The sequence below is a fragment of the Tupaia chinensis genome, unplaced genomic scaffold, assembly GCF_000334495.1.
Source record: "Tupaia chinensis unplaced genomic scaffold, TupChi_1.0 Scaffold000406_1, whole genome shotgun sequence".
Taxonomy (NCBI): Eukaryota; Metazoa; Chordata; class Mammalia; order Scandentia; family Tupaiidae; genus Tupaia; species Tupaia belangeri.
In genome coordinates, this window is record NW_006159908.1 from 240,454 (window position 1) to 262,642 (window position 22,189).

Genomic DNA, 22,189 nt, shown 5'->3' on the forward strand with positions numbered 1-22,189 from the left:
CATATCATATCAAATGAAAAAGATAAAGCATTTGAGGTCCAGCAGGTGACATGGTGGTTAAGGTGCTAGACCCCCCACATGGGTGACCACCGTTCTAGTCCCAGACTTGGAGGCTTGGAAATCATTCCAGGTGTGTGTGCTTGTGCACAGTAGCTCAAGAAGAGAGTGGAGGAGAAGGGATTGCAGCATGGCCACCCTCCCCAGGGGGTGATTTCTCACTTTTCCTTTCTCTGTTTCTCTCTAATAAGCTGACACACCCTATCAAAGGAAAGGGAAAAAGAAAAGAAGGGAAGAGAAGGGAAGGGAAGGGAGGGGAAGGGACCGGGAGGTTAGGCTGAATTACGGACATGAGCATGTGTACATGGCATGCATAGGGAGGCTCCTGGTGCAAAACTGCACTTTCCTATAAGGTGACCTACATTACTACTGTACCCCATCAATAATTATTTTTCAGTTTGCTATAGAATACATATATTTTCTCTTGCCAGAGAGAATTGTGGCCATGCCACAATTCATTCTCCATCATTCTCCTCTTGGGATTTTGGGCACATACATGCATACCCAATGTGATTTTAAGTAGCCAGGTCTGGGACTCCAACCATACAGTTGGCCATGTGGGATCTGGCCACCTTAACCATCACCACCAGCTGGAACCAATATATATATTTTTAAGGACATGTGTATGAGAAGGATGGAGGAGGAGAGAGAGGAAGAGAGAAAAACAAATGGAAGAGAGAGAAAGCCCCCCAATGGTATATCAACTGGCTCCATCAATGTTTGTTTTTTAAATTATATCAAAGGGCACATACCTGAAAGAGAGAAGAAAGAGAGATAAAGCAACTTCAAAATGCCTTTCCATGCCACAATCCTTTTTTACTCCAATTCTCTATTCCATAAGGATCCTGAACACACATACATGCATACTTGGTGTATAAGTTTCCTCGGCCAGGACCCAAGCATGGTTGGCCATGTAGGATCTGGCTTCTTCTACATAGCACTTAATCACTGAAGTATGGGCCTGTCATAGGATAGGAGAGTGCTGAACTGTGTTGTGTAAAATCCTTGATTCTTTGGGTCCAGATCACTAAAATTAGAGACCTGACTCTAAGCAAAAATAAAGCCATGACCACAATAAAAGTAGGTAGAAAAGAAAATTTAATAGGAAAGAATGATTTTAGAAAAGAAGTATACCCAAAAGACTTTTGGGCGGGCAGGTTGTTAGGTAGCAACTGCTTTTTAAACTGGTTTAAGTGTCATTTTTATCACTAGAGGTGATAATGAATATTTAACAGTGGGAGGTCTGTCATACTATCTATGTTCTTTGTTTGAATTTTCAGGCTTTCTCCCACTTGGGTATCTCTCTCACAGGTGAAGAATTTGAGGAATTTGATTACCTAACTGTGCATGCCCAGTGTGAGCTATATGATAGGAGCATCCTAATTACGGTGAACTGCCCAATTAGTTTATTGTCCCAGTGGAGAATAGGATGTTGACCAAAAGGTCTGGTTGGGTCTTTTTGTATTTATGATGAATAATAAGGGAAATTTACAATCATCCCTATGAATTTTCCTCAGGTACCAAGGAAGGAAAATGGGTTTTGCCTCACCTTCCTGTTGCTAGAATCTGGATGGGCAAAAAGCATTTTAATGCAAGGTTTGATTGTAACTCCTGATAAGTTGTGATTCGTATGGCATGTGTCCTTCTGTTATTTTCAAAGGCTGCCCACTCATTACTAGCTACCTGCCTATCACAGGCCCCATTCAATAATATTCTAATCCTGGCATTTTTTTTTTTAAATCCTTAGCCATAATCTAATGCCTTTCTCTTATGCAAACTGACCTTCTGACCTTTATATCATTCTATGTACTTGGCTATTATGCCTACTTCCCATCTCCATGTGTTTTTGGTATAAGAGAATCATTTTAAAGTAATAATCAATGTTTATATAATTTTAACTGCTACTTTAGTATTTCACCCAGTACTGTGCTACTAATTTATTCCTTTTCTTATAAACCTGTGGCCCACTTTTTTTCTCCTCCTTTGCTGAGTTTTCTATATTCCAATCCTTCATTTATTCATGAAGTTACATCAGGTATGGCATGCTCCTATCCAAACCTTATTTTTTTAATACCAAAAGCTCTCTCATATATAAAAACTTATTTCTTATTTTTCCTGGAATTTTATCTTCCTATTACAATTCCAGGAGGTACTTGTTACCTGTCAGGCTGGTCATCCTTTCACCTCCTCCAAATTCATTTTGCTGCCTGCCAGAAAAGCATTTTCTGATTGACTCAACAATTAAGTGAGTTTGGTATTAATGTCAGATCTGACTATGCCTGAAATAAGAAATCAGTGAAATGAGACAATAAAGACTATAAGCTTAAGAAAGTAGGCCAAAGTGATTTCTCATAATAAAACAGAAGATACTTATTCACCCAATCACCAAATACAAAACCTTACATTGTGCTCATAGGAAAATCGCAATCAGTGCTTGCATCAGTCTAGTTCTGCTCAGCAATGCACATTCTTTGAGTCAATTTAACTAACTTGGTCTCTTTCTAAATGGACATGTTGGCACAGAACTGACTATTTTGACTGCACTTAAGGTCAGTTCTGCAGCCTAAAACAGAATTTCAGAGTGAGGGCTGTCTTATTCCATTTGTGCTACCATAACAAAATACCTCTAAATGAAGAATTTATAAATAATAGAAATTTGCTCCCTACTGTTCTGTAGGATGGGAAGTCCAAGATTAAGGCGTCAGCAGACTCAGTGTCTGGTAAAGGCACTATGCTTCATAGAAGGTGCCTTGTTGCTGCATCTTCATGTGGAAGAAGGGTCAAAAAGGGATGAACCTCCTTTAGCCCTTTTATAAAAGCACTCACCCCATTCAAGAGGGAAGAGCCCTTGTGACTTAATCACTGCTCCAAAGCCCTTGTCTCTTAATTCTCTTATATTGAGGATTAAGTTTCAACATGAATCTTCAAGGGACACAAACATTCAAACCACAAGGGTCCTGAATGATACATGAGTTCATTGCTACCATCTGCACTCTCTCCTGTCCTTTTTGGTGGTCACTCAGTTGCATCTCTGTTAGTAATTTGCACATAGAGCATGAAATGATAAAATAATAACATGCTCTTCAACAGGCATTACTATTCCCACTAGGCTTATTATTTGCTTATTGCCCTAGCAATGGGACAGGGAACCTGTCTCTTTATTAGGATATTGACTCTATGGAATAGGCAAAAAGATTAAAAAACATTTTTTTTTTTATGCCAGACAGTGAGTACACATGGACCAGAGGAGAGAGGAAGAAAGACTGAAAGCACTCCAAAGAGGTCTGGTCATGCCAAAATTCTTTAATCCCTTTTTCTACCACTTCTATACCCGATTAGGATGTATAGGTGCATGCCTGGGTGTTTTCCAAGTCTCCAGGGCTGGGACTTGAGCCATGGTCGACCATGTGGATCCAGCTTCCTCTATGCAGTGCTTAACCACTTGCAACAGGGTCAGCCCTGAAAAATTTTAATCACACTCACTTTCTTTGGTTAATATCTATTGCATGAAAATAAATAAAATAGATGAAGAAACACTTCACCCTTCAGGAAGTAGAGGTATAGAGTCTACCAGCTTTTCAGGGACCTACTTTTCTAGGAAATATTAAGAAACTGAAAAGAAGCTAAAGTTTATTGTCTTTAAAATATAGAACTAAAAAATTCAAATTAATAAATGATTAAGTATCCAAAAACTAGAACCTTACCAAATTTGATGAATTATTTAATAAATTATTAAATTTAAATACAAATTTTATTGCATTTGACATGTTTTAAAAATGTTGTCATTTTTCACTTCCTAGGAATTTCAAGCACACATAATGATTCTAACAATAGTAATAATATTAATAGCAGCTGCATTTGGGGTGAAGAAGGGGCTTTTGAAGCTTTTGTTTTGAAACATGTCAAATACAAGAAGAACTGGAAGAATAATTCAATCAATATCTGTATAACTTTTACTAAGATTATATAATTGCTAACATTTTAATATTTTTACAAAGCTCTTTATAAGCTTGGTCATTCTTTACAATGACTCTAAATTAGTCCTTTGAACATCCCTAATATGTGGTTGAGGCATATGAAAAACAGAGAAATTGCACAACTTTTCTTAGACATAGGGCTGGTAAACAGCTGGTCAAGAATTCAAATCCAGAGATTGTCTACAAGCCCATTTTTATTACCCTACATGCACGAAATCATTACTATAAATCATAGAGACCAATCCTTTATACAGTACTTTACATCAAAATTATATTTAAAGTGAGATATAGGTATATTTGATATGGTGAGGGGTGAAATCTCTGAATAATGTTTTAATAAATAAAATAAATTTTTAAAAGGCTTTGGGTAAATAGACAATAAGGCAGAAGCAAATGTCCTTTGTAGTACAAGATATGCATAGATTTTACACTCACTCCTGAATCTGTTGGGAGAGGAAGTTTATCTTTTCTAGGATAACTAAGTACTTTTCAACAAGCTTTCTATACTCCACACTCTACTTTTCTATAAGACTATTAAACTAAAATAGCATTAATTCTTAGACTATAGAATCACAATTCTTCCTTGACTAAGAGACAAGGATAACTGAGATTTCTGACCTACCTCTGAATACAGCCTCTCTCTTTTGTGGCTATAAATTCTACCACTGCTGAAAATGCTCTAGCAATATACTGGCATAGTAGGAAAATCTCTGGTCCAGATTTATGCAAGTGGGTTCCAGTTCTGACTCTATTCTGGATTAATCCTGCTTAAATTTTGGGAGTCATGAGTATCCTCTGTTATTTTTAGTGAACTTCAGGGTCAAATTTCAGTTCTAATATTATATAATTTATTTTTTGAAGATAAACTAAATGGTCCATCTCAAAGTTTTAATTTCCAAGCATAATTTCCTTATATAACAATATAAAATTCCTGAAAAAATACCATGTTGCCTTTCAGCTGTTCAAAACACTTTCATGACTATTGGTATATCTCATTTTACAACTTCCACTATCTCATGAATGGGTTTTCCCTCACTGGGTTGAAAAGTGAGGAAAATGGGGTATATCAAGTGTTAAAAACCCAACTGGTAACAGATATGAAACTAAACCTAAGGATCTGACTCATGGCCCTCTACCTTCCAACAAGAAGAGCTACTTCTATACATTCATTTACCTCCACTCCTCCTGAGAAATTATATTTTCCAGGATTGGTGCTGACATCAAACAAAATAGAAAATGACCAATGACATATAAGTTTCCATGGGAAACTTTGCCCAAGACTAACACTGGAGGAGTCCAACCCAGTAGGGCCTCAGGATCTGTCTTGAGCTTTTGACCTCTACCTCTTAGGTCGGATAGCACGTTGGCAAGGCCGCTGCTGTGTACAACCCTGCCCACCCCCCACCCCCGACCTAGGAATAAAACTTAGGTCAAATTAGCATGTCAGCAAGGCTGCCTGCTATTTGCTCCAGAAAACTGTGGTATCCTTGCTGGGAAGCGACCCCCCTCTGACTCCCTGATATACTATAAAAAACTACATAGCTCTCTTGAGTACGTGATGAGATTTTCCCAAAATTCCCCTGACCACTCCTCTTGGCCCTGATCACCTACTGTTAATTACAATGCTTTATCTCTGTGGTCACAATAGAGGGTGGGCTGAAGTTCTATCTAGGCAGAAATAATCTTGACCTTTGGAAGGCCCTTCAAGATACATTTAACATAAGCTTAAAGATAATCTTTTCTTTGGCCCTGATCACCTACTATTAATTACAATGCTTTATCTCCGTAGTCACAATAGAGGATGGACTGAAGTTCTGTCTAGGCAGAAATAATCTTGACCTTTGATAGCCATTACGCTAACTGCTGGTCCCCAAGATAATCTTTTCTTTACATAAAATAGGATTAGGCTGAAACTGGCCCAGGACACCCCCGCCCTCACCAAGTGAAATAGATAAATATATTAGGATTCCTTAAATTAAGTTTTAGATCCCTATAAAACTATATAAGTATCATTCTTTATTAAGATCCATAAGAACTAACATCTATACTTAATATTTTCTTTTCTAAGCAACGTGTTCAGTAATCATAAGATGGCTGCCGCCGCATCAGCTGATAATTATCTCTGCTTACTGGAATCCCTTTCCCGAAACTGCATTCCATGGAGACCCACCTACATCAAACGAACAACTGTGGAACCTCAATAGACCCACTCTCAATCCAACCCTGAATGGAATCTATGATCCCTATTGAACTGATAATTAGAACATATAGCCCCTCACCCATATACTTGCATGTATCACATTTTCAATAAAAAGGCACGATAATTCCTGGCAGTTGTCACTCTTCAGAGAGCAATCTCTGGGGGTGTTCAGCTAAGGACATGCATGAAAAAAGTCACCGAGGCCTCAGTCTTCTTCTTTTCCAGCGTCGCCTCCGACGAGTAAACCCACGCCCGTGGAGGTGGGACCCCAGCATAACACTGATTTTTTTTTTTAATTTTAAGGTCTAAAATGCCACAAGTATACACATTTGTTAAGGCCTAAGACTGAACTTTCAGTCTACAAGACAGTGCAATCTAAGTACTCCCAGAGGTGTGTGTATACCTTGAACAGAGATTGGCTTTTAGTCAGAGAGAGGAATGGGAGACTTGTATGATTGGCCATGTTTAAATGACCTCTGAGAAAGGGTTTTGGAAAAGCACCCAAAGAGGTGAAGAGGGATGACAACCTGAGTAAATTGACAGTAGCAGAAAGAAAATTTTATGGTACTTGAGAGCATACAGCCGAAAATAGACTTTGCTTACTTCACCATTCTGCCTGAGGCCAGTTTTGATTTCTTCCTTTAAGATAGTACTTGCTTTTCTCAACCATGAAAGTTTATGAAGGTTTTATGTGAATATAAGAAATGCAAAAGTTGATTACTTTCAAAGTCACAAACAAGTGTCTCTAACTTTATTGGGGTGAGTGCCTCTATCCTCCTTCAATCCCATTCTTTCTTTGGGAAAGCATTCTCCAAGTACATCCCACTAGTAATGGTACTAAAGGAAGTGGGGGAAGAAAAAATACTGGGATCTGTAGTTGTAAAATTTGGGGGAATGCTGGTTAACATATTTAACCCTTGGAGATTAACAGTGCACTGATGCATAGTACGAGGTCTGAGAAGTTTGGGTTTAACCTACCGTTTGCCAAGTTTATTAGCTAATAAGATCTCTTTTTTTATGCAAATATTAGTATTTTATGAAATTCTTTGGGAAATAGATGCTTTAGTAAACTACCTACATAATAAAAGTAGAACACTTAAGAATATTTGTCCAAGTTTAGCTGACATCTAATGGTTCAAATTGTGCTTAAGACTTTTATGAATTTTTTTGTTTAAGTGAAATTCAGTTTTTATTTTAATTAATGGTTTTAATCTAAGGATTCATACCATACTTTTTACTATGAGGTCATTTTCTATGTAAAAACGCATCATGACTTTCCCGATGACTCAATAATTGTCAAACTAAGTACAAAAATGGTCAGTTAAAAAAAAAAAAAAGGTCAGTTTTCTGTTTACTTCAAATATTTTTATCTACTCTAGTATCAAAAACAATGAGTGAAATTCGCTTTTGGTGATATGTTCACATTAGTGGCATTATATAGAAAATACATTTTAGTCTTCAGCATTTTTACCCCATGTTCCAGATTAAAGAAAAATTATTAAGCAGCAAAATGGGTAGTAGAGAATGCTGGTAACATGAAAAACATTAGTCTAGAAATGATAATAATGCCATTATTTCTTTTCAGTGGGCAAAGTAAATATAAACTAGCGTGCTTCCTTTTTCTCATGAAAGCAAGTTTAGTCATCTACCTGACCGGACATGTGTTTTTGGTAGGAATAGTCACACTCTGATACAGACTTTAAAGTGTGGTGGAAAGTCATGCAGTGGGAATGAAGAGACCTGCATTTAATGTCTTGCTTTTCACTAAATACTTGTATTAATTTGGCTATATAACTTCTCATCTGGGATTTGATTTTTATTTATCATTTTACAGTTTAACATAAGGCAGACAACTAAGAAAGTCTGGAAGTGTTTAGTAGTTTGGATTACTAACCGGTATTACCTGAGACTCATTTAATTAAAATTATTACATAAATAAGCTATATTGTTCTGTATTCCATACATTACTTAATGCAAACACACACACACACACACACAAACACAGGCTAGATACAAATGGAGAGAAGGAAATTACCTAGGAAAATACAAGTCATTGCTAGAAAACCTTAGAAAATTATAATATCAGGACCAAGAGATAGTGTAACGGTTATGTCGCTGGACTCCACATAGTCTATTGCAGTTCAAGTTCTGGATTCAGTAACTTAAAACACAAGCCAGGCATGTGGTCATGCGTGCCCAAGATCCTGAGGAGAGAGTGGAGAAGGGATTGCACTGTGGCCATTCATCCTGGGGGTGATTTCTTGCTTTCTGTCTCTCTGTCTCTGTCTCTCTGACAAGCACATATGCCCTATAGCAAAATCTCAAAAAAGAAGGGAAAATTATAATATCAATTTCCTCCTATAAAGTTGGGTTCAGGTATAATACACATTACTCTTATCCTCTTTCCTGTTATAAACCATTTTTCTCAAAAACAGACTATTTACATTCTCCCCTGTGATTTCATCAAGATCAAATTCTTAAAATGAACAAGCTGGCTATTGCCAACATGTACTTCCAGTTCCAAGTACTCGCTGAGCTATAGAATCATGCACTTTACATCTTCACTTGTCTCTAATCAGCATTTAAAACTTATCATGTCTAAAACAGAAATCCTGGTTTTCCATAAAACCATAGCCCCCCAAAATTTTACCCAAAATCTTTATATAGCACATAAAACTTTACTAAACCTAGAAAGCACCCTTATTTGCCTGTGTTTCTTCTCCTCACTGATGAAAATCATCGACAAATCTACCTTCTCTGTTTTCCATCTCTAGCAGCACCACTCTAGTTCACACCACCATCTTTTCTCTCTTGGGCATGGCTGGCTATAGGTCACTAACTGCTAGTTATCCTTTCTACTTCCTTTTCTTAATAATCTTCCACATAACAATAGAGTGATCTTTTAAAAACATTAAATAGATTATTTTACTGTTTCACTTCAAACTCTCCAGTGGCTTTCCATATAACTCAAGAACAAAGTCAAATTCCTTTCCATAGCCATGTGTATCATCTGGTCCCTGACTACACTTTCAACCTTACTTTTTAATTCTCTCTCCTCTCTGTATTCTGAAATGCCAACAAATATGTCAGTTCTGTAATAGATTCATTAGAGACCAGGGCATTGGAAAATTAAAAATTTCCTGTCATTTGTTTTGTTTTCAATTGCCAGAGGATACACTTGTGCTCACCAGAGACAGGAAAAGGGAGAAAGCAACCCTAATGGGGCATGATCACACTGCAGTTCCCTCTCCTACATTTCTCTACCCTGTAGGAATTTGGGGCACCTATGACACAACAGGCATATTTGTCAAGCCCTGGGTCTAGGATTCAAATCATGACTGACCATATGGGTTTGGCTCTCTTCAGGGCTGGCCCACTATTAGATTCTAATATGGTATGTACCAACAGTGACTGTAGTACCCACCATGCAAAGATACCTCTTGACAGTGAGGCATTCACTCCTGGAAAAAAAAAATCTCAAGGACATTCCTCTGTACCACATTTATGTATTTTTGACTTCTTCAGTTACAACATAAAACAACAGAAGAAAAAAAGAAATAAAATGTATCAATTACCAGGCATTTTAAAAATATTTAAGGTTGCACCATCATAAAATGCACACACACACACACACACACACACACACACACACACAAACACAATATCTTCTAAACCTATCGCCAGCATCTAAAAATAACTTTCTTAATATACTGAAAACAATTAAAGCAATCAAAAAACATTTTTTAGAAAGCTACTGTAAGGTAATATATATTGTATAAAGGTATTTGAGAAAAAATTCAATGACAAATGATCAAAATAGTTATCTTTTTATCTAGGTTACAAAAATGCCACTTATTCTATCTTATCACTTTTCACCTTACCTTTTACAATTTGGCGATGTCAAAATGCCTGTGGTCCTATAGGAGCACCACCACATTCCACAGCTGTACACCTTTGTGTTTAATATTTCCTCTGCCCCAGTAGCTCACCTGAGCTAGGCTATTATTAAGGATTATTACACCCTGAGCACTCTGTTCCCCAGCGCCCTCACATTCTCTTCCTGGACAAAAAAATCCCTCTCTCCTTCACAGTACTCTGAGCACAATTCCATGTAATATGTTTCTAAGAAAGTATATCTAAGTTCAGGATATCACAAATCTGCATTATAAATTCCCCCCCAATTCACTCACTCCCTTTGTATGTAGACATTTATACACATACTGAAAAGTAATATTTAATATTTATCTCCTTTGTAAGACTGTCAGTTTCTTGACTTTACAAACTATGCTTGATTTATCCTTTCACAGTTTATGCAAATGTCTCATAGCAGAACTAAATGTTGCTTTATTTTTATTTATTGAATAGCCACCTATATAACTTAAATTTTCCTATGCTGAAGCTTTGTAAGCATAATTGATAACAAAGTGAAAGACAAATGAAAATCTGAACCATATAAATACCAATTAGCTAGTTTTCATACTTGGAATACAAATCTAATTTGCACATTTATTTCTATTTTGATTTCAAGTCTTGTTAAGTGCACTGACGGCTAAAATCTCCTCTTGGCATAGAATGCCTAACTGCTCCTTAAAATAAATACTTAAAAAAAGAAGATGGATAAGTATGCTAGAAACAAATTATTTCAGATTTTTTAGGCATGCTGGACATTCACCACACATATAGTGGACATGTTATGTCATTTAATTCTCAGTACAGGATAAGCCTTCTATAAATGTTGATATATCTATGTAATATAAGGTCTCTTCTTTCTAAGGATCTGGAGTCTTAAGCTATCCTTGATTTGTTAGGATCCCCACTTTAGGCCTGTCCTTCCAACATAATTAGTCATATCTCTAAGTCTCCCTTTAAAAAATACAAATGTGTAGTTCTTATAATAAAAACAATTGGATACATGTTTTAAAGTTAAAATCTAAGTGACAAATAATAGTTTAATCTGATCATTTATGTGTTAGGAAGAATATCTAACCATAATGGAATGCCCATCCTATGAGTGACTATCAGGCATCAGTTGGAGTAGATATTTTTGCAAGATGTTCCAGCACTAAAAAATGTCATTGAACTTTACAAAATCTACTTGGTCACATTTCATTCTACATTAGTCCATACCTTTTTTCCCCTATACTTTTAAATGGCCCACTTTGGGAGGCACCTCTCATTTTCAATAAAACTATATAGAAAACTAGCATTAAATAGTCTCTCTTCATCTCCCAATCTTAAATAATAGATGTAGCACTTTTCCTTCAACAGTCACATCAGACGAGCACCAGCCATCCTCCACTATCTGCTGTGGAATGTATCTGTGCTCACATACAAAGAGGTCGCTTTAGTTGGAAACCATTCACTAACTAACCAACCAAACGCGTAACTATAAGACGTTCACATCAGGATAATATATGAAATTGAAAAAAATTGAAAAATAACCCAAATATTTTACAGTGGGGAATATGGTAAATTATGTGTGAGATATGATGTGGAAGAATACTGATTGACCAATTCAAGATATATTATTAAATGGTTGAGAGGAAATGGGATAAAATATAGGTATGTGGTATGTGAATGTATGTCCATATCCATTTATCTATTCATCTATCCATCCATCTATTACCCATCTATATGTCTTCACAATATTGACAAACTTTTAATAACAGCTTTTCTAAATAGTAGGATTATGGGCAATTTATGTTTTCTCATCTTTCCTGTGTTTTATTTTCTCCTAAGATCTGTAAAGTTAGAATTCTTTTTTGTTTTGTCTTTGGTATTTGAATCAAGAAAGATGATTTTGAAAAAATGACTCAAGGTTTTTGTTTTTTTGTTTTTGTTTTTTGAGAGAGGTTTTTGCTATAGGGCACGTGTGCTTGCCAGACAGACAGAGAGAGACAGAGAGACAGAAAGCAAGAAATCACCCCCCAGGGGGGATGGCCACGCCACAATCCCTTCTCCTCTGTTCTCTTCTCGGGATCTTGGGCACGCACGCACACGCGCCCAGCATGAGTTTTAAGCCACCAGGTCCGGGACACAAACCGCGGTCGACTACATGGGAGTTCAGCGACATAGCCATTACACTAACTGCTGGTCCCAAAAAATGACTCAAGTTTTAACACTGAGTTCATAGAGGAATAGTGGGACTATTGTCCAATTTAGGTAACAGAAGGACAAGTGCTGTATTAGAGATAGGACAAGTTAACTTTTGAACACATTGAACCTGAGCTAGTCAGAGGTTGTGTTTGGCCAGGTTTAGTGAGCACATGCAAATAAATAATACTTGTGCAAAACAAAACTGTCAAATAGAACAAAAATGTAAGAATGGGAAACAAAAGTTTTTCCTCTATCCCTGCCTCAAATCCTTGGGCTTCTTTCTTAATAGTAACATATTTTCTTAAGAATTATTTAAAAATGCATATGAATGTATATACTTTTACTTATCACAAAACACATAATAATCTGCACTCTTTTTTACTTAATACTATTTCTTGGAAAAATTCTCACATCAGAATCTGAAGATACCTTGTTATCTTTAGTTGCTGCAGAGTATTCCATTAACTGTATATTACTGTTTTATTTCCTCTTTGAGAATGATTAGAGTTGTTTTAGTATTTGCTGTTGCATGTAATCTTGCTGAAGAATTTGTACTTCTTACCAGTACAACTGCAGGTAACATTCCTCAGAGTAAAATTTCTGAGTCATAGACTATGTGTATTTTAAACTTTGATAGATATCATAAACTAATTTCCCCCCCAACTTGTAACAATTTCCCTTCCCATCAACAGGGTACAAGAGTTAGGTTAGTTTCTCCAAAGCCTTGCCAATACTGGCTAGTACAAAACTTCTGAATCACTGCCAATCTGATAGGAAAAAGATAAGTAATTTAGGTTTTTGGCCACAGGCTCTTCAGTTTGATGTAAGAGTAACACTACAACTGGGATTCTTTGTGTCTCTTCTCCCAAGGCCATCTGCTCTTTTGGAGGAGCTTGTCTAATTTATTTTCTGTTTTCTCTTCTATTCTACTAAATCTCTACTAATTGCAGGAAATAATTTCCTCTTGGTGATTATGTTCATTTTACCTTCCCTTTCCAGCTCACCACTAAGCTGGAGACAAAACGAAACAAAAAGCTGACTCTAGTAGTTCTGGCTTTGATAAATTGCTGAGATGATGACAGGTTTTGAGCCATTCTCTCTCTTGAGGAGCTTTCTGTTTTCTCTAGGGATGGGAGGCCTCCTCACTATATAAGTTGATTTCGAGTCATGGGTGGGAGGTGGTTGTAGTTGGTATTGTGAGGATTTTGCCCCTCCCTGTATTCCTTTGACAGGGGTGGGGAGTGAACATGTGGGGTGAGGGAACAGTAGACACCACACAGTGGTTTCCGTAATCCTCTCTCTCTCTCTCACTACACTGTTCAGATTATGACTTGGGGTTTTGCCATTCCCCTAGCTTTATTGCTGAGAGTGTAATTTTGCTGTCTTAAATTTGCATTTTGGTTTATTTTGTTAAGTTTTGGAAAAAGCAATTCAATTAAAAAACTTTCCTCTAATATATCAACCTTAGAAATTTCAGCATGTTTCCCTCACGTTTAAAATAAGTAAAAATATGTGTAAAAATGTTTATATTCTATTCTCTGAAACAGAACATCTCTAATGTTACTCCACTACAGACACTTCTCACAATATTGCTACCACACACTGAGAACTGGCCTTTTTATCTTTTTTTAGCAGTCAGGGGTTCACGGAGGACTAGTCTCTGTATCCTCTATGTTAATCCTTTCCTGGATTTTATCCACTAGAAAATACCAAGTATTACTTCTATGCAGTTTATTTAGCTTCCTCAAGAACATTTTCCCCATTCTGACAAAGACTATCACAGAAAATTAATAAGGGTGATAAAACTTATATGGTTCACCAAAATGAAAAAAGGAAACATGGGAATTTAAACTGACTTTTATAAGGACATTGGACTTTTGTATGCAAAACAGTACAATTAAAGCTAGTCTTGCAGTTCTAACTCTTAAGATCCAAACTATAATGTAAATGTTTTATGAAGAAATTTAATACACTTTAAATACGTTCTCTGGGCAGATATCCATAGAATATTTCATGGTAATAAGTTACCCCAAACTCCATTTTATTGTTCTTTCAATAATGTTGTTTCTGGTTCGATACTTTCTCTTTTCATTACATGATGAGTCTTTTGATGGGCAGTTTCATTGCCATTTTAAATAGTTTTACTTGGTTACTGTAGCAACTAAGCCAGAGACATGACTTTTCTGCATTATGCTCTTCTCTCTTTCTCTCTCTCTCTTGCTCACACACACAAAAGTTTGTGAGAATGCAGAAAATATGAGTTTATTTTGGTGTAAAAAGTTTTGAAGACCCCTTGCATATGAGTCTCCAAAAAATTTATGGAAAATGTATATTGTGAACCAACTATGCATAGATTTCAAAATCTGTTTTGAATCAAAATGTACTCATGCTGGGGACCAGCAGTTAGTGTAATGGCTATGTCACTGAACTCCCATGTAGTCGACCATGGTTCAAGTTCCGGACCCGGTGGCTTAAACTCATACCGGGCATATGTGGGGCCAATTTGTATTAGGTAACTTGGGATAAATTTTTTCCAATGAATTGAAATTTTAACTTGAAAATAGAAAACATTTTAGAAATTAAGTTTAGTATTTTGACTTTAAATGTGGAATTCAGGTCTCATTTATGGTCATTCTTAAATTTAGAAAGAAGTAAAATCAGAATTATTATAATTTCAAGTAAGATAAATTCTGTTAAAAGATGAAAAGGTAAAATATTCTCTTTATATAGTTAAGAATCTGTAAGATAAACTGCATTCTTTAAAACATTATCAACCTCAGTAAATGTAGCCACTTTAGTCAATGTGCTAATTTAACAAAGGAAAAAATGCTATAAATTCTGTTTTAATCTTTTTTTCTTACAAAACAGACTAATAATAACAATGTTAGTAATCACAATAATAATGGCCATCATTTTTTTGCATATTTGCTCTGTGGTAGGCATTATTCTGAAAGCTTTCTGTGTAATTTGTATTTCAATCCTTGTACTCAACTCTTTGGAGAAGGCATTACTATAATTCCCGTTGTACTGATGAAGAAATTGAGGAACAGAAAAGTTAAATGTCTTGTAATGGTTATAATGCAAAAAAGCAAGGGAAGTAGAATGCAAACCAGACAAAGCAGTCCCAGGCCCTAAACTCTCAATCGTTAGAATTGCACGTGATTAAATGTGAAAAAAAAAAAAAAAGAATAGTACAGTGTTTGAGAGGTCATCTACTCTCTCTCTCTCTCTCTCTCTCTCTCTTTTTTTTTTTTTTTTTTGAGAGGTTTTTGCTATAGGGCATGTGCACTCGCCAGAAAGGCAGAGAGTAACAGTGAGAAATCATCCCCCAGGGGGATGGCCATGCCTCAGTCTCTTCTCTTCCATTCTCCCCTTGGGATCCTGGGCACACATACACATGCACCCAGTGTGAATTTTAAGCCACCAGGTCCGGGACTCGAACTGTGGTCGACTACATGAGAGTCCAGCAACATAGTCATTACGCCAACTGCTAGTCCCTTGAGAGGTCATCTAGACCTCTGTTTGAAGCAGGCTTCATTTTCTTATTTATTTATTTATTTTTACATCAATGACTGTGTATCATTACAGCATACCAAATGAATTTCCCCATCATGAAAACACTAAACACTGTAAGTTGGTTCAATCAAAGTCACCACTATACATATTATAATCAACAGATATTGTTCTTTTTAAGTTTCTCCATTTATTTGTTCCATAATCAAATGAGACAGTCACAGGGAGAAAGAGACAAGCAAAGTCTTGATGCTGTGATTTTTCCTCAGTTTTAGCCAGCTCTGGAACATGTGAGCATGTCTGGCATACTCCGAGAGGTCTCTGGACACAAACCCAGAACTTTCTCATGTGGGGCAGGCTAGCAGAGCATCTCATTTTTACCACCATTCTACCATCTGTCTATGAACCAGGCTCTATTTTAATGAGTTATGCTATCTTGAGCAAATTACCCACTCTTGGTCTCCATTTTTCTCTCAAGTGGGAATAATAATGTCCATTTCACATGGTATACTGAGAATTAACTTAAATTTTGGATATAAAGCATGTAGAACAGTGTTTGGCACGTTATAAACAGTCAATAAATGGTAGTTATCATTATTTATTATTATGGCTATTTCCTTTATTAATATAATACATTTTCTTCTGTGAAATGACATTGTAATTATGCTTGTCAGAAGTTTGCTATAAACAACATACATGAATATCAGAATTCTGATGAAATAAAATATTGTCTTATTTTTGTCTCAACCTTGAAAAGGTTCATAACTTGGCAGACCCTAGAACGATGATCTGCAACCAAAATAAGGAAAAGAAAGCAGTCCTAATATGCAGGGGTGGGGAGGCCATCCTATAGAATACCCCCAAGTTATTCCTTGAGTTTGAATACATGTCTTGAGTCTGACATTTGTCTGGGAGCCCATGATACTTGGTATTCCATGACCTTTTCATGGAAAAATCCCCATGGTGACATTTTTAACTACTTTATTCCTAGCAGTAGGCATATCACCTAACCAGAGAAAGGACTCAACAAACATTTGATGGCTGATCATATCACATAATATTGTAAATAAGTCTGCAGGCTTTAGGAACAGATGTTTTCAGTTTGGAGGGTAACTGCCACTCCCTAGCTCTGTAACCTTCAATCAGTTATGTAATCTAAAGCTCTATTTCTTTCTCTGTAAATGTGAACAGTAAAAAAAACCTTTGGAAGATTATTGTAAGAATAATGAAAGTGATGCATGTAAAACGGTTGGTGTATTCTACACATAGGAAGTGCTCTACAATATGTATGTTCTTTTTTTGCCAATTATACTAAACATACACGAGTAAAAAAAGTATCTGCTGTATTGCAAGATGGTACCCTGTAAAATATTTGGATGCAAAATGCTCAGTTCACTGAATACTCTTGTTTTGCATGCTGCCTGTCAATATAAGGCCTATCTGATACAACATTTTTATATACAGTGTTCATATTTATATACTGATGAGATTGGCAGTACATACTGTTAAATTAAGCACTTGTGTATGTACAATGTGTGATGGTCTAAACCTATGCTCTTCCATTTCACACATGTATAAAAGTTACATAAATAATCATTCTTTTGAGATATCTTCCCTATATTACTAAATACCTTTGGTAAAGGAGAATGAGGTCTGTGTTTATGCAGAACTGTTAGACAGAGCACCTTTGCCAGTTTCCTTACATTAGGTGGTCAGAAAAGTCATGATGCATTTTTGCATAGAAAAACATAAAAAAAAAAAAAAACTGTCGTGACTTTTCTGGCAATTCAGTATTTGTTTGACAGTTTCCTTAATAAAGAATACCACCAATAACATTTTTTGAAATACTAATTTCAGTACTATGACAACAAATGGTGTATTAAATGAGGTTATATTTGCATAATATTTAGAAGTGTCTCATATACTGCAAGCATTCAGATTTATCATTATTATTCCTACTAAAAGCAATGATTCCAGTTAAAAAACAAAGATGGCTAATGTTTATACACAGATTAAAATATTTTGTTATAAAAAAGACCACAAGTGAAGCCAAATTTAGGTGTGCTCTTTCTTATAGAAAACAAATGATCAAGGGAGTATAAAACAATCCATTTAATGGAAGAGCTACCGGCTCTGCCAGGAGCTCATTTAAATGATCCCATTCATTCCTGAAAACATTATATTTGGCATTCGGCTTTCCTCTACTACAAAGAATTTAGACTTTAAAAATAGAATATGAAATCACTTTCAATTAATACCCCAAACTGTAATAAAGTGGCCTGATTGATTGTCCTCTATATTTTGGCAGTATTCCTTTTTCACTGCAAATTTTGAATTTAGTTATAAAAAGTAAAGACATGTGTTTACCTTTAAAGATGCCTCGGGGGAAAAAGAATGACAAATGAATGAGACACAGATTGAAGCTGTTTGTGCTCATTTTTAGAATGTCTTATATTTCAGTGCCTTCACATTTGTGAAACCCAATTCAAGATATTTTTACATTTTTCCCTGTGCTCACCATTTGAACATCTCAATACTGCCATCTGCATAGGTTATTCAAATACTACAAATTTTGGGATTTTTAACTGCAGAGATTCTCCCTCTAAAAACAGTTGACCTCTAACTTTATAATTTTTAATCTCTCTGCTTTCTTACAGTATGTAAAACTGATGAGATTAATAGGGAGTTAGGATTAAAAAAATACTAAATACACATCTCTTTCTTTGGACCTTATCTTTACAGCATTCACAAGGAGTACTTGTATTCCAAAAGTTTCTCCTTTGATCTGCTTCTGCATTCGCTCTTTGGGCTTCCCAATGCTAATGGCAGAAAGGTGATGCTCCTTTTGCGGAAAATTAAATCCAAAGGCTAAACCAGAATATTCAGAGCACCCCTCTGGAACTCACATTTGTGACCTCTTCCATCCCATCTCCTACATGGTGGTGATGTGGCGGGCAGAGAGCAGGGAAGTGGGCTCATGTCTTTCACAAAGTACTACCTCATCAAGCGGGGCATGGCTCATCTGACAAGAGGGCCAGGCTTAGGCAATGGGTATAAGACAACATTGCACAGGAGGGAGTAAAGCTGACAACTGGACAGAAAATAAAGACAATGTTTTATTAAAATTAAAATCATTTGAGGTCAGCTCTTCACTTAGCGTTATTCAAATTTCTAATGGCTCAAACACACAATTTGTCTTCTGTCCTAAACACACACACACACACACACACACACACACACACACACACACACACACATTCATGCTGCTCCCATGGTAACTGCTGTAGAATAAAATAGGCTTTAGAGAACTGCTTTGGTGACAATTTGAAGAAGGGGAGAAGCTAAGAACTGAGAAATAACAAAAGAACTGAAGCCAGAGCTGCCTAACTGGGTCCAGATGATCCCAAAATAACTTCTGCTATGCTGCCCAGAGGAGTCACCTCACACGATTGCACTATTGAACTATTGAACACTTAAATAAGGTGAAACGACAGTGTGTTAACAAGGACTCTCTCGTTAAAATATCTAAAAAGTCCTGGTCATAATGAGGAAATAGAACATTCATGTGCATGGAAGTACAAATTATTTCATTCCAGTTACTGCTTTCCTTTATTTACTTACTGATTTATATGAGGTTTCCTATGCTTGCTGGAGAGAGACAGAGAGAGACAGTGAGAAATCACCCCCCAGGAGGGATAAGCCACACCACAATCCCTTCTCTTCCAATTCTCCTCGGGATTTGGAGCATGCATGAACACACTCCTGATGTGATTTTCAAGTCACCAGGTCTGGGAATTGAACTGTGATTGACCATGTGTAATGGTTACATTGCTGGACTCCCACATACTCGACTGCAGTTTGAGTCCTGGATCCAGTGGCTTAAATCTCATGCCAGGTGCATATGCATACATGCCCAAAATCCTGAGAAGAGAATGGAGGAGAAGGGATTGTGGACTGGCCATCCTCCCCACTGGGGGCAGTGTGATTCTTAGCTTTTATTTTGTCTCTGTCTCTCTGGCAAGTACATTCATCCTATCGCAAAAAAAAAAAAAAAAGGCACCTGAGAAAGAAGACTCCCTTGAAGCTATCTCAATTTTGTCTGGATGGAAAGGAATGAGAACTTGTGCTTATTCTGAAGCTAAAAGTTCACCACTGAATGGGGAGGTCTGGTAAATGGTATGTGCCGTGAGGAACCTGAAGGAAGAGAAGCATCATGTGCATTTGCATGTAAGGGCATCTTTTCATAACCTGGAAGATTCAACCAGAATTACTTTTCTGATTTTAAGAAGAAGACAAAGAAAAATGTTAGATTTGCAACATATAACTTAACATCAAAGAATCTGTACTTTTTAAATAACTCAGACTTTACAAGTTTGGATTTGGGACATTCACTTAGTATTTCAAAAGATTATGGAGCTAAGAGGGCAACATAATGAAAACAAAACTATCAAAACTTTTTGATCTTCTTAAACATCTGCATTACATGTTCTCTTAGCTATTAATTGCCTTCTAATAAAAACTAGTAATTTTTTTCTTTCTTTTTCATTTGCAATTTTGCCGGGGGAGGGGGGTGGTGTGCTTGACAGAAAGATTGAGAGAGAGAAAATGAGAAAGTATCCCCCATCGGGGGGTGATTACACACCATATTCTCTTCTCCATTCCTCCCTCTGTTCAGGATTCTGGGCAGGTGCACACAGGTGCCCAGCATGTGTTTCAAGCAGCCAGGTCTGGGACTTGAACCATGCCATCAATCAAAGGAAGTCAGCTGTCCCAACCACCATACCATTGTATGGCCCCAAAATTAGTAATTTTGGATGATTGTAGATTTTTTTGTTCTGGGTGATGATGGCCTGAAGTGAAAAAAAGTGAATTGTTTTCCCAATTTATGTTTATTGGTTTAAGCACTAAAAATATAGACAGTGGGGTCAGCAGATGGCATAGCAGTTATGTTACTGGATTCCCACATGGCTGCCTGTTGTTTGAATCCCATACCAGGTGGCTTGAAACTCATGCAGGGAGCACGGGCAAGTAGTGCACAAGATCCTAGGAGGAGAATGGAGGAGAATGGATTGCAGTGTAGCCATCCCCCTTGGAGGTGATTTCTCACTTTCTCTCTCACTGTCTGTGTCTCTCTCTCTCTATGGCGAGCACATGTGCCTTAAGGCAAAAAGTTATAAAAAAAACTATATATATAAAAAACTACTATTATTTTTAAGTTAGGAAATCATTTCTATGCATTAACCTTTATAGGAAATATGAACTGTTTTTCTGTTGCCATAATAGTTATACATATCTGTGAAGTACAATGTGACTTTAAAGTTCAAGAATACAATGTGCATTGATCAAATCAGGGCAATTTGTAGATTTATCTTCTCAGCTATTTGTCATTATTATATGTTGGGAACCTTTAGAATCCTCTTTTTAGTTACTCTGAATTAAACAGTAAATTGTTGTTAAGTATATTAACCCTATTGTATTTTATAACATTAGAAATTGTTCCTCTTCTGTATCTTCAATTGTTTCTGTTGACTTCCCTCTATCCCTTGTCCTCTAACCCTCTATCCCTTGTTCCCCATACATCTCAGCCTAGAGTAGCTGAGTAACTTCTGTGAGATCGAGACACATGAATTGTTAGTCCACATTCTACACCTACTCCAGAGAGGGCTGACATTTATGAAGCACCTGTCATCTGCCAACCCCCATGCTATGTTGTTTCACTAACACAGCCACCTCTGGGACATGCTTACAGCAGGGAACAAGGGACAAGGAGGGGTTTGTGGTGGACAATGCACAGCTGTACATTTTGTGCTGCCATTGCTGTCATCTTACATCAAGGACCACTTGAGGCAGGAACTAAATCACTTACATCATTTTTACAGTTTATTGAGTAGAACTGATAATTGATTACAATGAATCCTTTTGATAACGAAGACCATATTGATAGAGTAAAGTAAAAAAGAAGAAGAAGAAGAAGAAGAAGAAGAAGAAGAAGAAGAAGAAAAGATTTTCATTCCGTGCCTTCTTTTTGTTTTTTTATATTTTTAGAGAGAGATTTTTGCTATAGGGTATGTGTGCTCACCGGAGAGATAGAAAGAGAGAAATAGCCCCCGGGGGGAAGGCAACACCACACTCCCTTCTTCTCCAAGTTCTCCTCTCGGGACTTTGGGCATGCACACACACACACACCCGGCATGGGTTTCAAGCCTCTGGGTCCGGGACTTAAACTGCACTTCGCAATGTGGGAGTCCAGTGATGTAACCATTATGCCATCTGCTTGCTCCCATACTGCAGCCTTCATCATAGATTCTTTATATAAACAATTTTTAAAATGTAATACCCACTCACT